The sequence below is a fragment of the Anolis sagrei genome, chromosome 5 (genome assembly GCF_037176765.1).
Source record: "Anolis sagrei isolate rAnoSag1 chromosome 5, rAnoSag1.mat, whole genome shotgun sequence".
Classification (NCBI taxonomy): Eukaryota; Metazoa; Chordata; class Lepidosauria; order Squamata; family Dactyloidae; genus Anolis; species Anolis sagrei.
Window position 1 is genome coordinate 109,254,716 of NC_090025.1, and position 18,677 is coordinate 109,273,392.

Here is an 18,677-nt window from a genome sequence, read left to right on the forward strand (position 1 = left end):
GCACTTGGCGGGGACGAGAGACAGAGCCTTCTCAGTCCTGGCCCCTCGGCTGTGGAACGCCCTGCCTGCAGATATCAGATCGGCCCCCTCCCGGCTGGCGTTTCGGAGGAAAGTGAAGACCTGGCTGTTCGAACAAGCATTTGATTAAACAGTGTGATTGAACATAGGAATACGGAATAATGGATGATGAGACTGGATTCTGATTTTACTGTTGAGGCGCTAATGATTGTTATACTGATGTTTAATGATTTATGTTACAATTGTTTTTAATTGCCCTATACTTGTCTCGTGATGTTTTGTATTGATGTTGTTCACCGCTTTGAGTCACCTGAGGGCTGAGAAAAGCGGTATATAAATAAAGTAAAGAAATTAAGATCACTTCTGACCACAAGGTCATGAGTTCGAAGCCAGCCTGGGTCGGAGTGAGTTTCCAACCAATTGTGTACCTTGTTGTTGACCTTTGCAACCCGAAAGACAGTTGCATCTGTCTAGTAGGAAAATTAGGTACCACCTATGTGTGGGGAGGCTAATTTAACTAATTTACGAGGCCATAAAAAAGACTCCAGCAAAAGAATGCAGGGAATGCGGAAGTACTTCATCAGTGTCACAGATGGACGATGAAAGCAACAGCTCCCTTGGCGGCCAGAAAAGGTAAATAGCCTCTGTTTGTCTATATCTGTTGTGTGTCTTTGGCATTGAATGTTTGCCATATATGTATACATTATAATCCACTCTGAGTCCCCTGCGGGGTGAGAAGGGCGGGATATAAATACTGTAAATAAATAAATAAATAATGCACTTCTCTCATTATGTTTGGCTAAATTTTCTAAGGGGGGTGGGTTGCCCTTGCATGATGGTTTGACCACAGGTTTCTTAGCCTTTGATCTAAGGCTTGACAGCAGTTTCCAGAGAAACCTCAAATGCAGAGCCTTCTATAGTTTTCTTGTTTATGACATTCTGTTTAAACATGCATCATTTACAGTATTTCAGTTTTCCTAGCAAACCAGAGGTTAAAGCATTCTCTTAGAAGAGTGCGAGACTTATAAATAAATTGTAACAACAAAATGCATTGAAAAACAACATGAAAACCTTTTATTTGTGTTTTACAAGAAATAAAATGATAATAAAAATTGATAAATAGCATTATAATAGTAACAATAGTAACAACAACAACAACAACAACAACGTTTATTTATATCCCGCCCCCTTCTCCCCAGGGGAATCGGGCGGCTTACAACATGAAATACAATAAGTGCAATACAATAAAATACAAAAAATTGGATAAACAGTAACACATCAATAAATAGAAAACACCAAATACAGCACAATCAATAACAAAATTTAACAATAAAATTATGAACATTAGATTAAAACATAGTCCTTGACTGACAACAATATGTACAGTCTCTTTTACAGCATTTCTGTAAAAGCCAAGCCATGATGACGGTGGGCCCCATTCCAGCAGAGTCCTTTTGTTCACAGGACACCCTGACTAGGGGAGGAGGAACATCGGTGAGTATGGGCACACGATGGAACCAGCAGTCCCAGGAAGAGATGGAGGATAACCTTCAGCCAGGTAGGTCATGGAGAGGATAACGTGAGCAGGATCCAAGATGGAGTTTCTCCTTGCACATGTTTTTTCTTCTCCAATTGTACTCTCAGGATTACAAGCCCAACTTACTTCAGTTTTATCCACGTTGCTCCACCTGGAGAAGGTAAGGCATGAGCGCATGAATTGTCACCCTCTCAATAAATAATGCCACCCAGAAATACAGACAATTGCAGTTAGAATTATTGTTATTATTTATAGACTGCTTTATCTCTCCCAAAAGAAAACTCAAAATAGCTTAACATAAAAACATCAGTATACTATTTAAAATATAAAAATATGAAAACACTCTCCAGCCAGAAAGCCTTTCAGCAGCAAAATCAAAGGACTGCGTGCGTGTTTCTTAAGTGAAGTTACTTGTTCCTGTGGTCAAGAAGAGTCTACCGGTACCTATAGCCCCCCCCCCCCTTTCTGGCCCTCTTGGTCAGGGCTTGGGGCCCTTTGCCAGGCCTTGGCTCCCCACAACCAGCACATCCCTCCCTCTGTTTTCCAGTGCCACCTCACCTTAGGCATTCTCCAAATCTTCTATCTCCAGTGGTGGTGGTTCCCTAAGAAAAACAAAAAAAATCATATGTAAGAACATAAAACCAAAGACTCCCACAGCCCAAAAAAAGACTCAGCTCCCACCCAAAAAGTCAATTCCTGGACTGTTGGCTCTAAAGCGAGTCAATACTTTCCTTGTCTCCTCTCCTGGTCAGGATGCACTGTGAAGAAAGAGAATAGCAAAGTGACTCTAGGGGAACTTCCTCTGAGAGCTTGACCTCCCCTTACCCTTTGCAGAAAGACAGTATACCTGCATTTCACTCCTTACTCAGGATTCACAGGCTTCTGCTTGAATGAGGCCCTCATTCCTTGCATCCGGTTTGCGCTGCAGGGCTGATACCAGCCAGAAAAGCTGTAAAAGAAAGAGAGGAGACTTGGTTGGAATCCTGATCCCCTCCTCTTCACAGGAGGACAATACTCCTGCTTTTTCTTCCTCACCCAAGCATCCAATGAGTCCATGGAGGAGGACTCTTGAGCTACATCTGGAGCACTAGAGAAGAGAAAACAGCAAAATGTTAGCAACAGAACCCTGTGTAGCTATTTTGAAGAGGAAGCACCAGTGAATGAATGTCCTTTATGAGTAAGAGTCTTGCAATGCTACTCATAAATGACATACATCTTGAAGGAAAAGCAGGAAGTAAAATTTCTTTCTTTAGATATTCAAGGATCAAACTGGGAATTTTGGCTATAATATGGGATTAGAGAAATGGAGAGAATGAGGCAGAAAGGATTAAATTATACACAATGAAATAAAATGATATTTAGATAGATTTTAATCCTTTCCTCCCATATACAAATTTATAAAGATGCAAATAGTTGTAGTAGGATGCTAATGAAGGGTCCTACTACCAGAGGTAGTGGATATGTCAAAAGACCTTAAAAAAATGTTTTCTTATCTTAATTTATTTTCTTATCTTTTTTTATCCATCACGTCATTTGAACACAAGCATTGATCCCAGCCATTTATTGACATCCCAATTCTGGCCCATCTTTTTGACTCGTCCAAAAGATCTAACTCCTTGAGCCACAAGAAGAGGTAGGTAAGAAAATATTGTTGTTAATATTATTATTACTATTACTATTAATTGGCAGGCCTCAAAATACTCTGGAAGCTACCTGCTTCTTGCGAAGAGGAAAATGTTTTTATGGAAATTCTACCTTTGTTAGCCCCTACTACCCAGATTTTAATTGATATTATTTTGCCTTCTTTTTTGGTCAGAGCTTGAGGGCCCCTGGCAGGCTCCGGACTCCCCATGGGCCCGCCTTCCACCCCACTATTATATTTCCCAAAGGCATCGTGTCAGATTGACACGGAAGATACAGAAAGGTAGAAGACACAAACAAACGGGATAACTGCCTGTTGGCCTTAAGCTCAGTAACGGAATGGGCAGCATGGGCTGGTTCGGAACTGCATTCTCATGGCAACGGAGTAAACAAAGGGGCACCAGGATCCAGGGAAGCAATGGTCCCTTTCTGAATCCATATAAATAGGGTAGCTGCCCCGGCAAATTTGATACAAGTGTTAACAAATTAAAGTACAATTAGAAGAAAAAAAAGTCCAACGAATTATACATTTCTACAATTATACAATTTCTGGATTTTAATTGCTGTTCATGTCTTCATAGTATTTGGGTCTAGTTTATTCTTTGTTTTATTTGCAAGTTCTGGATATAATTTTGATCAGGCATAGGCAAACTTTCTAAGTTGGGGACCACATGGCGGGCCAGAGCTATCCCCTCTCTGCCATTTCCTCCCCTTCCTCTTCTCTTTTGGAGGCAGGAAGTGAAGGAAAGACGGGAAACATTTGGATCCCAGAAGGATTGGTCTTGATCAGGATGGGTTGTGGACGCAAGAGAAATAGTGTATCCATTAGACCCCATATTGCTTACTCCTGATTTAGAATCCTAGAGCTGGAAGAGACCCCCAAGGGCCATCCAGTCCAACCCTCTGCCATGCAAAAAGGCACAATCGAAGCACTCCCAATAGACAGCCTCTATATAAAATCTCGAGAAGGAGATTCAGAGGCAGACTATGCCATTCTCCAACAGTTCTTACTCTCAGGAAGTTGTTCCTAATCTTTTCAGTCGAATCTCTTTCCCTGCCATTTGACACCATTAATCCCTTGTGCCCTGGGCTCTAGAGCAGTAGAAAGTCAGTTTTTCCCCTCCTCCTCAATGGGACATTATTTTAAATCTTGAAACATGGTTCTCATGTTCCCTCTCTACCTTCTCTTCTCCCAGCTAAACATCCCTCAGAAGGAAAGGAGGGAGGAAGGAAAAAGCAAGGGAGGGAGAAAGAGAAGAATGGAAGGAAGGATGGAAAAGAATGGAGGGAGGGAGGAAAGACAAAAGAGATTTTTTTTTTTAGAATTACCTCAATTCTTGGGACTGCTGGCTCCAAAGTATGTCCAGACTGGCAGCTTCCCGTCCCCTGGTCAGGATGCACTGTGAAAGAAAGAGAAGAACCAAGTGACTACTGTGTATCTTCCTCTGAAAGCTTGCCCTCCCTTTCCTCTTCACAGAACTATACTATTCCTGCCTTTTACTCCTTATCCAGGATTCACAGGACTCCTCACAAATGGGCATCTCATTCCTTTCATCCTGGCCCAGATGCGGAGCTGATACCATTCAGAAATGCTATAAGAGAGGACATTTCATTCGAATCCTGATCCCCTCTTCATAGAAGTACAATGCCTTTCCCTCCTAATCCAAGTGTCCAATGTGCTGTTCATGGAAGACTCTTGAGCTACATCTGAAGCACTAGAGAAGAAGAGAAAACAGCAAAATGTCAGCAACACGATCTTGTAACAATCTTGTAATGTTACTCATAAATGACTTAAATATTGGGAGAAAAGAAGGAAGTGAAATTTCTTTCTTTAAATATTCAGGGATCAAATCCAGATTTTTGGGATTAGAGAAATGGGGAGAATGAGACAGAAGAGACTAAACTTTACAGAATGAAATAAAATGATATTTAAATAACTTTTAATCCCTTTCCCCCATATAGAAATGTATAAAGGTGCAAATAATAAATGTTGGAAATGTGACACTCATGAAGGGTCCTACTACCAAAGGTGGTGGATATGTCAAAAAAATTCTGGAGACAAATCCGTAGGATAATTCAAGATATTCCTTAAAAAAGAATCAGCTTCAGTCCCAAACTCTTGGGATACTGATTTGTTTATGTCAAAACAAGCAGAAGAGAAGAAGGAATTGGGATAACTGGCAGGAGCCACTTTAGCTAATCAGCAGTAATCATCATCATCATCATCATCATCATCGGGATCTGCACACATTATTCGCTGATACATCACACAGTCCTAGACACTTGGGAAGTGTCCGGCGTGTGATCCAATACAACAGCCAGCAGAGTGATCTTGTCTGCTGTGGACTCATCTTGTTGTGTTTCAAATAATACTTTATTTATATTCTGCTCTATCTCCGCAAAGGGAGTCAGGGCGGATTCCAGTAGGAAAATACCTATCACAAATCTTCCTGAGGTTTTAATTGCAAATATATTCAGACACCTTTTACTACTTTTCATGACCCCAACATTGAGATAGGGCAGTAGTTCTCAACCTGTGGGTCCCCAGATAACAGCTGGAATTTCTGGAATTTCTGGAAGTTGTAGGCCAAAATACCTGGGGACCCACAGGTTGAGAACCATGAGCTACGGGGACCCATTTGAACTGAACTGCATTATACGAGTCTTCCTAGACCATTGAAGTTTCAAACTGTGTTATATGGCAGTGTAGATGGGGCCTGTGACCAGTGTTCCCCTTCTGTCCCACCAGACACAAGAAGAATTGGGAATATTATGATGCAGCAGCATGGCAATGGATTAAAAAAATGATTTTTAAAAAACAAAAAACAAAATATTATTAACAATTGAAGGGAGGGATTTAAGTTACGTTTGGCAGGCATATCTGATATATGACAAAACAAAATCATATTCTGACTTTAAGAAACACCAGGTAATTAACTCATTGATGAGAATATGGAATAAATATAAAATATCTTTTTATAACAAAATACCGGAATAGACGAAACCGCAAAAGGCAGTTACAGTTAAGAACACCAAGGAGAGAATATATATTCTAGAAACAAGAATGTAAAACATTTAATATGCTTGTGGATTTCAATGGCTTCTCTGTGTAGTGGACAATTTTAACAGAAAGGAGGAAACCATGAAAATGAACATAATCTAACTACTAGTATGTAAAAACTCAGAACAATAAATAAAGAACAACACTCAGAAAACAGGAATTCCAGACAGGAAATAATCAGGGCCAACTAACACCTCCCAACAAGATTCCCCCAGGCAGGAAGCAGCCAGGCTTTGAAGCTGCAAAGCCATTCAATGCTAACCAAGCTGGACAATTGCAACATTCACACTTGCCTCTAACAGACAAGAGTTCTTTCTCCCACCCTGGAATTCCACAGATATATAAACCCCAATTGCCCAGTTTCCAATATACCTCACAACTGAGGATGCTTGCCACAGATGCAGGCAAAATGTTAGGAGATAATGCTCTGGACCATGGCCATATAGCCCAAAAAACTCACAGCAACCCAGTGATTCCAGTCATGAAAGCCTTTGACAACACAAATAATTTAATGATGGAGATGCATTTTAATGGGGAAAATCTGGGGGAGGAAACTGGAAGAGACTGGAATTAAACATTTGTTTTTATACAATACTAACTTACTAAAAGATTACATTAATTTTTAAGATTTATCATGTAAAATGAATATTGGACTCAACCTTTGATGACAATATTACTCTCTTTAATATAGTAGAAACATGGAGCTTTTTGGTATTTTAGGAAATTCTTGTAATTGATATGAAGAAATAAATGTATTAATAATAACTTTGTACATTGACAATTCTCTTCTCCCCCTCTTCCACTCCCTCCCTCCCTTTTTGCGACATACTTTATATTTGTACTAATTTTGTGTGGAATCTGTGCTAGTTAAGCCCCAAAATAACCCTAAATTAGGAAAATTCCACCAAAATATAAGTGTCAGAACATAAGTATATAACCGGGGAAGCAGCACTGTGGGGTGTGCAGAAATATGCTTTATTTTTCAGGATGGCTAAGGATTGCAGATTCCAATCTTAAGGTTACAAATAATTTACCATATTGAAGTAAAATGAAGTGTATTGTTGATTTTAAAAGAAGGGTTGGAGCTAACTAGTTTACGAAGCTTCATCTTCTAAAAAGAATCGAAAGGTGAAGATCCAAGAACTACATTTTCCACTCACTCAGAGGCAAAAGCACGCTCTCAGAAAGAGGGACAGAAAAGAAGAAGCAAAGATGGCACCCAAGACCGCATGGCCTTCTTGCCAGGGTGTTTTGTCTTTTGACAATAGCAAGTTCCCCCACAGAATTACATTGCTATGTCATCAAAAGGAGGGGAGACAATAGTTTCTGGAAAGAGAAGGAAGAAAAGACTTTTCAAACTCACAGAAAGGTGGGGGAAAACATTCCCTAAACTTAGTGCTCTCAGACCAGTTACCTCTTTGAGGACCAGGAACTTGATATCAGCAAAGGCTTGAGCAGTGCAAGGCTAAAACCCAACAGATTAAATTTACTAACAATAATTCCACCCAACCCCTTTCCCTCGTTATTTCGTTAACTTTTTTTTCTCTTCCCTGCTTTGCCTTTCCCCCTTCTTGTGTTGTAAAAATTGGAAATGTTCAATAAAAAAACGTATTTTTTAAAAAAGTAGGTCTAAAATTCCAACTTTTCCTGAAAATAAACGAGCATTTTCAAAGCTTGCTAAACAGGCTGGTTAGGATTGTAAAAACGTTCAGAAACCTTTTACTACTTTTTGTGGCCCCGACACTGAGCTTGGCTGACCCATTAGAACTGAATTGCATGAAGTGAGTCTACCAGTTTCAAACTGTGTTATATGGCAGTGGAGATGGGGCCATGACCTATACCTGCCTTCCGCCCCACCAATGGCCAAGAGCTAAGCACTTACTTTGACCAGTCTTCTGAGGGACATCCTGGCTCAATGAAATGTTCTTTCTGCCCGTCTCTTCAGTCTCATCAACGGAATTGGCAGCATCAGTCTGGTTGGGAACAGCATTCTTATGGTAAACAAAGGGCACCAGGCTCCAGGGAAGCAATAGTCCCTTTCTGAATCCATCTCAGGGCTTGAGGGACTCTGCCCGCCAAAGGCCCAAAAACTTACTTTGAAGAGTCTTCTTAAAGGCATTTTGCCAGATCAAACCCTTTCTAAGATAAAAGGCAGATTTTCTGACTCATCTGTTTTAGTCTCATCAACAGAATGGGCATCTCTGGTCTGGTTCAAAACTGCATTCTTGTGGCAAGGGTGTAAACAAAGGGGACCCAGGCTCAGGAAAGCAATGGTCCCTTTCTGAATCCATATCAATAAGGTAGTTGTCCCATCAAATCTGAAAACAATAACAACACATTAAAGAACAATGAGAAGAAATAAGAATCCAATACATTATACATGATGGCCTCCAAAATCAAGACCAGAAGACCTCTTAGAACAGCCCAAACAGCCCTGCCTTGTTTCCAGCTGGTGCCCTAAATGCCAAAAGGAGGTGACGCACCCCACTTCCATGATGGAGGAAAGAGGAGTTCCACTTCCATGATGGAGGAATGAGGAGCTCCACTTCCATGATGGAGGAATGAGGAGCTCCACTTCCATGATGGAGGCCCACCCCCTTCCTGCCAGACCCAGGCCGGCTGAGTCCTGTCAGAAAGGCTGCCCTGTTCCCGATCCCTTGTGCCCAGAGGAGCCACTGGGCAGCCTCTGAAATTATGGAGCACAGTTGGTTCAATAACCCTGGAAGGAAATGAACATCTCTACCCTAAACTGCGAGGACGCCCAGGAGTGAGAGCAGGCCAGAGCCTCCTCCTGGGCAGAGGGAGGGAGGAAGGGAAGGGTGCCCCCTGCAGGCCGAGGGGGGGGAGGACCCTCTCTCTGTGGGCTGGGATAAAGGAGGAGGCCTGGCCTGAGGGGGCTTGGCACCAAGGCTGGTCCTGGGCTTCATGGCTTCATGGCTCCCTGTCAAGGCCTGAGGCTGAGAATATGAGGCCTGCTCAAGGCAACATCCTGACACCTTTTCTGAGGCTGACAGGGTGACACTTGAATGCTGCTCATCTGAGGCTCAGACATTGTGCCCTTCAAGGCCACTCATCTGGAGCTGAAATAGGATGAATGCTGCCCATCTAATACTGAGAAAATACATCTTTCAAGACTGCCCATATGGGGCTAAGAAAGTGCGCCCTTGAATATTACTCATTTTAAGCTAAGACATGGTGACCATTCAAGGCTAGTCATATGCAACTGAGACTGAGTGCTCCTCTGAGGCTGAGAAAGTGTGCCCTTCAAGAACTGTACATCTCAGGGTGAGACAGCACTCTTTAGTGCTGCTCATTTGAAGCTGAGACAGTGTACCTCTTCAATGTTGCCCAATCTAAAGCTGAGACAGGGTGACCCTTTAAGGCTCCCTATCTGAGGGGAGAGGCGGATGAGCTCCCTCTATCAGCTCCAGCTCCTCATGCGGGGACATGAGAGAAGCCTCCCACAAGGATGATAAAACATCAAATCATCCAGGCGTCCCCTGGGCAACGTCCTTGCAGATGGCCAATTCTCTCACACTAGAAGCGACTTGCAGTTTCTCAAGTCACTCCTGACATGAACAAAATTAAAAAAAATGTGAGGCTGAGACACTGTGTGACAGAATGGGACTGTTCACCTGGGCTATTGTGGGGGAGAGGGGGAGCTAGAGAATGGAGTGAGTGTGGCATTGCTAGGAGCACAAAATGGCTCCCAACTAAAAGAGAACTTCCCAAAATGGCACCCAAGATGAGGAGCGACTGACAAAGAGAAAGGCTGTGGGCGAGGCCAGAACCTGGCAGAGGCCCGCAAGCCAGAAAGACCTGAAAGGTGGCTCCTTCGCCCAAAAGACAGGGCTGTCAGAGACATGGGGTCCCATAAACTGCACTGGGAAAAGAAAGGCCAGCTCCTGTTGCCCGAAGCCCTTTCAAGAAGAAACAGGGATAAGGCAAGAAAGAGGAGCATGGAGGGAAAAGAGGATTGGAGCAAGGAAGATGGCCACACAACTCTCAGGAGAGGCTTTGGAAATTAAATAGTACCACTATAGCTCCACATAAAGACATAAAGGGACATCAAAGGAAGGAAACAGCCTGTCAACCCACTTTTCCTCAACATCTCCAGAAAAGCAGGGACTTCACCACATTAGTTAAATTCCACTGAATTCTACACTTAAACATCCGGCCATTTTCCAGAAGCATTATCCCCTGAAAATATTATACAATGTATGTGCACCTTTGTTCCCAGAAGACATACAGCTAAGTTGCAGAGTTAGTCCCCCTTCCCCCATGACAGAAATGACACTGAAGTACCTAATCCCTCTTTCTTCCTCTCTCCCTTCTCTCTCCTCAGCAGCCTCCCAAAGGGACAAATTGAGGTTTCTTTCAGAAAATAAAACTCAAGAGGGATGGTGGGCGGGGCCTAATGTCTGCAAGAATGCTGAGTGCACTGCAACAGTAAACCAATGTGGTAAAAGGTAGGGAAGACACCTCACATTAAGCTGGGAAGTGTTTGAAAGAGGAGAGGAGAGTTAGTTTTTGACTCCATTTCGGACTGAAATGAGGCTTGTACAAAACAAAAGAAAGATTTCATTTGCTAGGTTTTTCTGATACATAAAACAACATTTAAACAGTGGGTTGTTGTAGGTTTTTTCAGGCTATATGGCCATGTTCTAGATGCATTCTCTCCTGACGTTTCGCCTGCATCTATGGCAAGCATCCTCAGATGTATTGAGGTCTGTTGGAACTAGGAAAAAGGGTTTATATATCTGTGGAATGACCAGGGTGGGACAAAGGACTCTTGTCTGTCGGAGCTAAGTGTGAATGTTTCAACTGACCACCTTGATTAGCATTTGATGGCCTGGCAGTACCTGGGACAATCTTTTGTTGAGTTGATTAGATGTCCTTGTTTGTTTCCTCTCTGTTGTTTTGCTGTTGTAATTTTAGAGTTTTTTTTAATACTGTTAGCCCAAGGCACCAACAAGCCACACCAAACTACTGCCAGGCCATCAAATGCTAATCAAGGTAGCCAATTGCAAATTTACACTTGCCTCAAACAGACAAGAGTTCTTTCTCCCACCCTGGAGTTCCACAGATATATAAGCCTCATTTTCCTCATTTCCAACAAACCTCACAACCTCTGAGGATGCCTGCCATAGATGTGGGTGAAATGTCAGGAGAGAATGCTTCTAGAACATGGCCATACAGCCGGGAAAACTCACAGCAACACATTTCCATGTCGTACTCTGAGAATAAGAATTGCAGAATGAGTCAGGTGATACTTTCAATCACGTTCATTGTATGTAAAGTTTTTCAGTTTGACACGAAAAGCTCCTGACAGCTATTTTGGTACAACAGGTGTCATGTAACTGAATTCTGTAAATAAAAAAAAAAAAAACCCAAAATAGGCAAACTTTTTAACCATAACAAACACACCATTTAGTCCAGGGATGGGCAAGCTATAACCCTAGGGCTTCTTACAGCCTTTTTTAAAATTTCATATGGCCCTCTGCTTAATTTCATTTTCAAGGTGAAGCTTGTTATTTTGGTCCTAGACAATTATCGAGGGCTGTGATGGCGCATTGGGTTAAACCGCTGAGCTGTGAAACTTGCTGACCAAAAGGTCAGTGGTTCAGATCCGCAGAATGGGGTGAGCTCCTGCTGTTAGCCCCAGCTTCTGCCAACCTAGAGTATATCAATGGGTACCGCTCCGGCTGGAAGGTAATGGCACGCCATGCAGTCATGCTGGCCACGTGACCTTGGAGGTGTCTACGGACAACGCTGATTCCTCGGCTTTGAAATTGAGAGGAGCACTAACCCCCAGAGTTGGATAAGTTTAGACGTAATATCAGGGGAAATCTTTACCTTTACCTTTTTATTCCCAAGTAAGTCTATTGTAGTCTTTGGCTGCTTTGTGCTCTTGACTTCAATGCCTGTTACCGTGGAAACCCAGAGGACACAGAATTCTAGCCTTGGAACTTCTCACTGAAATGCTATTAATATTTAAATAGCACTTCCATTATTGAAAGTCATTGTTTTGACCACAAGATGTCACTGTTTCAGTTCAATTTTTTAAAAATGCAAGACCGTAGAAGCATAGGCAATCGGATTCTATATACCAGGTCTGTATGGCATTATAGAACAGCATTCCAAATGTATGCAGGCACACCTGGAAATGTACTTACCAAGCCACTTTGAAATTTCCACTAATTCACTAGATTCCATAAGCAAAAGACGAACTCCTCCTTCCCTCTCTTGGTATAACAAACAAAACTATACGTAATTAATAAATGTTGATATCAACTGCACAAAGGGAAGGTTGTGCTTTATAATTAGGCCAGTGAGATATTATAGTAGCTGCTAAATATTAATATCTGAGCCTGTATAATACATTTTGTCATATAATAACTCACAAATAAATAAAAGTATACAAATATTGGAAGTGCTAATTTTAGCTACATCTTATTTATTGCCAATATGTTAGGAAATGGGCCAATACAATTAATCTGCCGTAAAAGCAAGTCGCATTATCAGGGCTGGAAAAATTTTCTAGGAGTAGGTAAAGGTAAAGGTAGTCCCCTGACATTAAGTACAGTCATGTCTGACTCTGGGGTGTGGTGCTCATCTCCATTTCTAAGCCGAAGAGCCAGCATTGTCCATAGACACCTCCAAGGTCATGTGGCCGGCATGACTGCATGGAGCGCCGTTACCTTCCCGCCGGAGCAGTACCTATTGATCTACTCACATTTGCATGTTTTCGAACTGCTAGGTTGGCAGAAGCTAGGGCTGACAGCGGAAGCTCACGCCGCTCCCCGGAATCGAACCTGTGACCTTTCGATCAACAAGCTCAGCAGCTCAGTGCTTTAACCCACTGCGCCACCAGGGGCTCCTAGGAGTAGGACTTGCTAAAGTCTGATCCACAAAACATATTCCACTCCCACTTCTTCATTTTATACTGACAGATATTTGAGATTGTCCATATGGATGTAAAAAGCTGGGTTGTAGTTAAACATTAAAAAAAAAACAAGATTCTGGCAACCGGACTGATTGATATCTGGCAAATAGAGGGAGAAAACATGGAGGCAGTGACAGACTTTGTATTTCTAGGTGCAAAGATTACTGCGGACGCAGACTGCAGCCATTAAATCAGAAGACGTTTACTTCTCGGGAGGAGAGCAATGACCAATCTTGATAAAATTATAAAGAGTAGAGACATCACACTGGCAATGAAGATCCACATAGTTAAAGTAATGGTATTCCCCATAGTAACCTAGGGATGTGAGAGCTGGACTATAGGGAAGACTGAGCGAAGGAAGATAGATGCTTTTGAACTGTGGTGCTGGAGGAAAATTCTGAGAGTGCCTCGGACTGCGAGAAGATCCAACCAGTCCATCCTCCAGGAAATAAAATCCGACTGCTCATTGGAGGGAAGGATAATAGAGGCAAAGATGAATTATTTTGGCCACATCATGAGAAGACAGGAAAGCTTAGAGAAGACAATCATGCTGGGGAAAATGGAAGGAAAAAGGAAGAGGGCTCGACCAAGGCCAAGATGGATGTATGGTATCCTTGAAGTGACTGGCTTGACTCTGAAGAAGCTGGGGGTGGTGATGGCCGACAGAGAGCACTGGTGTGAGCTGGTCCATGACGTCACGAAGAGTCAGAAGTGACTGAATGAATAAACAACAAATTACCTACACCAGAAAAAACAAAACAGAATTTCTTACCCCCTCCCCCAGCAAAGCTTTTACTGGAAATGGTTCATACATCAGCTTTGATAATCTAAAGGGCACAGCAGGTTTTCAAGTCAGATGAAAAAACACCTAGGAAATAACAGAGCGCAAAATAATGGTTAAGTTTATTACAATAGAGTCTCGCTTATCCAAGCTTCACTCATCCAACGTTTATCATCCAACGCAGTCTGGCTCCCACCCGAATCCACAGCTGTTTCAATACATTGCAATGTTTTGGTGCTAAATTCATAAACACAGTAATTACTACATAACATTACCAAGTATTGAACTGCTTTTTCTGTCAATTTGTTGTAAAATAGATATTTTGGTGCTTAATTTGTAAAATCATAAAGTAATTTGACATTTAATAGGCTTTTCCTTTATCCCTCTTTATTATCCAACATTTTCGCATGTCGAACGTTCTGCTGGCCCGTTTATGTTGGATAAGCGAGACTCTACTGGATTTGGAAACAAACTCAGCACTTTATGTCATTGTTTAATGAAAATGATGTGTTGGGGATCAAGTGTTTGTGAATGGGAATTGCCTTTGCTCCAAAGGCCACTTCCACACTGTGCCTATATCCCAGGATCTGATCCCAGATTATCTTCTTATCCCAGATTATCTGGGGGTGGGGATATCAGAAATATTAAATATTAACTGGGTAATAATACAATTATTATTATTATTATTATTATTATTATGATTAATAATAATAATAATAATAATAATAATAATAATCTTTATAACCCGCCACCGTCTCCACAAAGGGGACTTGGGGTGGCTAACATCAGGCCGAGTCCAAAAATAATACAGCATAATTAGACATAAAATAGAGAAGACAATTATGCTGGGGAAAATGGAAGGAAAAAGGAAGAGGGGCCGACCAAGGGCAAGATGGATGGATGGCATCCTTGAAGTGACTGGCTTGACCTTGAAGGAGATGGGAGTGGTGATGGCCGACAGGGAGCTCTGGTGTGGTCTGGTTCATGAGGTCACGAAGAGTCGGAAACGATTGAACGAATGAACAACAACAAGACACAAAATAACAGAAAAAACATCTCGACAAAATACATAAAATAAAATAAACAGAGCAGAATAACATAATAAAAATCAAACACAAAGGGCGGGCCAGATGCACAAGATAAAATGTTAAAATGTTAAAACCCTGGGTGAGATAGGAATAGAAAAAGTATAATTATGAGGGAGGAACCCAAGAAGGAGGAACAGTGGGGTTTGGCCTTTATTAAGCACAGGGGAAAGTGCATCATGAGGACAACTGTAGATGGGTATTTTTATTACAAAAGTGTGAGTCAAGTACTGAAAGAGTTAGTAGGATGAAGCCTGTTAGAGTTAGTGGTCCAAAGCTAATGTCGCCCTGAGGAGAGTGCGTAGGCCGAAGCTTGTTAGTGTTAGTTTTGCCTCAGGGCCCTTCCACACAGCCCTGTATCCCAGAATATCAAGACAGAAAATCTCACTATATCTGCTTTGAAGTGGGTTATCTGAGTCCACACTCAAATAATGTGGGATTTTCTGCCTTGATATTCTGGGATACAGGGCTGTGTGAAAAGGCCATCAGTAAGGGAACTCCTCAGTCTGTGTGAGGTAAAAACGGGTTATGTATAAGAGAGGCCTTGGTGAGGGAGCTCCAGTATGGCAATCAGAATCGGAAAAAAATATGCATCAAAACGAAAAAATGTTTCTACCATTTTAAAATATTGAGCCTGAGGAAAGGGAAACTACAAGAGAAAGATCTAGAAATGAAGAAATTGATACAAAAACAGAAAGAGTACAGGCAAAAGAAGATAAATTCCAAATCCACAATTTGCTGTTAAATTCACAGGATTTTACAATTCAATTTAAATGTTATCTCTTTTAACATTTAAATTGAATCTTTTAACATTTTAATCTTTTAAATGTTATCTCTAAAACCATAAATCCTTTTGGAGGTTTACCGCTGTTAACCCTTTCTGATTTTCTGCAAAGATACAGAATGGGGGACAATGCCTGGCTCAAGAGCAGTACATGTGAAAAAGATCTTGGAGTCCTTGTGGACAACAAGTTAAACATGAGCCAACAATGTGATGTAGCGGCAAAAAAAGCCAATGGGATTTTGGTTTGCATTAATAGGAGCATAGTGTCTAGATCTAGGGAAGTAATGCTACCCCTCTATTCTGCTTTGGTTAGACCACACCTGGAATATTGTGTCCAATTCTGGGCACCACAACTGAAGAGAGATATTGACAAGCTGGAATGTGTCCAGAGGAGGGCGACTAAAATGATCAAGGGTCTGGAGAACAAGTCCTATGAGGAGCGGCTTAAGGAGCTGGGCATGTTTAGCCTGAAGAAGAGAAGGCTGAGAGGAGATATGATAGCCATGTATAAATATGTGAGAGAAAGCCACAGGGAGGAGGGAGCAAGCTTGTCTTTTGCTTCCCTGGAGACTAGGGTGTGGAACAATGGCTTCAAACTACAAGAGAGGAGATTCCATCTGAACATGAGGAAGAACTTCCTGACTGTGAGAGCCGTTCAGCAGTGGAACTCTCTGCCCCGGAGTGTGGTGGAGGCTCCTTCTTTGGAGGCTTTTAAACAGAGGCTGGATGGCCATCTGTCAGGGGTGATTTGAATGCAATATTCCTGCTTCTTGGCAGGGGGTTGGACTGGATGGCCCATGAGGTCTCTTCCAACTCTTTGATTCTATGATTCTAGGGATTTCAATTATTTCCCTTACTTCCACCAACTCTTCATCTTCGTTGTTATTAGTTTCATTCTTTGTTTCTACACTAGAGCTACTTGTTTATGTATGTATGTATGTATGTATGACTTAAATTGGGGTTTTTTTGTAATCAAAAATAGAAGGGGTTTTAGAAATATTAACTGGGTGTTTCCTTATTACAAAAGTGTGAGCTAAGCACTGAAAGAGTTAGCAGGACGAAGCGTGTTAAGAGTTTGTGGGCCAAAGCTAGTGTTGCCCTGAGGAGAATGAGTAGACCGAAGCCTATTAGTTCTACCTCAGTGAGGGAACTCCTCAATCTGAGACAAACTGCTGTAAGAGAAGCCTTTTGTGAGGGAGCTCCGTATAAAGGCTTCTGCATGTGAAGCTACTATGTATTTGTTTATTCGTGTTGTGGAAACCTTGTTATTGTAAATAGTGCAACTATATTATTTTACTACAAAGAAAAGGCCCCTTCTACACTGCCATATAAAATCCAGATTATTTGATCTGAACTGGATTATATGGCAGTGTACTCATATAATCCAGTTCAAAGCAGATGTGAATTGGGTTGTTGTAGGGTTTTTTGGGCTATATGGCCATGTTCTAGAGGCATTCTCTCCTGACATTTTGCCTGCATCTATGGCAAGCATCCTCAGAGATAGTGAGGTCTGAGAGGTGAGACTTCACTACCTCTGAGAATGCTTGCCATACATGCAGGCGAAACATCAGGAGAGAATGCCTCTAGAACATGGCAATATAGCCCCCCAAAACCTACAACAACCCAGAGATTCCGGCCTCGAAAGCCTTCGACAATAATGTGAATTATCTGCTTTGAAAACCTGAATTATATGGCAGTGTAGAAGGGGCCTAAGACAGGGCTTCTTAAACCTTTCCAATAGTAATCCCTTTTGGCCCAATAAAACTTTACATGACCTCAGATATAGGTAAAGGTAAAGGTTGTCCCCTGATATTAAGTCCAGTCATGTCTGACTCTGGGGTCTGGTGCTCATCTCCATTTCTAAGCCAAAGAGCCAGCATTGTCCATAGACACCTCCAAGGTCATGTGGCTGGCATGACTGCATGGATATACAGGTATATAAAATAAAATATTTACTAATAATAAAAAAGTATTTGCAAGGTTTGGTAAACATGCTGATTTTCTTTTTTATGAAGTACAGCTGAAGCATCTTCTGCAGAGAACCCTCTAAGCACTGCACGACAGTAAATGGCTAAAGTAGCTAGTAGATTATATTCTCTATTATTTCCAGAGTTTTGGACATCAACGTTGTGGGACCTAATGTTTAAGCAACAATGCTCTAAGGCAGGGGTTCTTACTTTTTCCACTCACGACCCCTTTCCACCCAATAAACGTTTACATGAAACCAGGTATATAGAATAGGTATAAAATCACACATTTACTGATAACTAATCAGCATTTGTAAGGTTTGCTAAACACTCTTTTTTTTCCTTTCCATGAAGTACAGCTGAACCATTTTCTATATAGTCCAATGTAAATACTGCATGATGTTAACAGGTTTGTATAAATGCCTAAAACAGCCACTAGGTGTCATCATTCATCTTTTACAGTTGCCAAAATTTTCCCAACAACAACCTGGAGTGAAGGGGACCCATTTGGGGTCAGGACACCAAGTTTGAGAAGCAGTGATCTAAGAAATGGTGTTATCTTGAAATCAAGAGAGCATCTGATAACACTACAAAACAAAATTTGAAATGAATTCTGTTCCTGGTTTGAAAGTGTCATTGAAAGTGTTTCATTATGCAGTGCTTACTTTGAAAGTAGTTGTTATACTCCAGAAACTTGGTTTTTGTGGCTACCACAAACTATGTTGAATTATTTGAGACTCAATGAGATATTCATTGATTAAAACTACAGCAAAATGTGCTGCAGGATGTCCTGCAAAAACAACATTTTTGCAGTTTAATTTTTTTTCATGTTTTAATGACAGAACCAAGAAAGAAAT

General features: G+C 41.6%; 1 long non-coding RNA gene across 1 annotated transcript; it reads right to left on the reverse strand.

Moving 5' to 3' along the window:
• Positions 1-1,069: 1,069 nt before the first annotated feature.
• Positions 1,070-8,571, reverse strand: LOC132776361 (uncharacterized). Its single transcript, XR_009631608.2, has 6 exons — positions 8,140-8,571; positions 4,682-4,788; positions 4,526-4,596; positions 2,403-2,642; positions 2,114-2,313; positions 1,070-1,706 (listed from the first exon to the last, which is right to left on the reverse strand). It is a non-coding gene; the product is annotated as an uncharacterized lncRNA (long non-coding RNA).
• Positions 8,572-18,677: the final 10,106 nt, after the last annotated feature.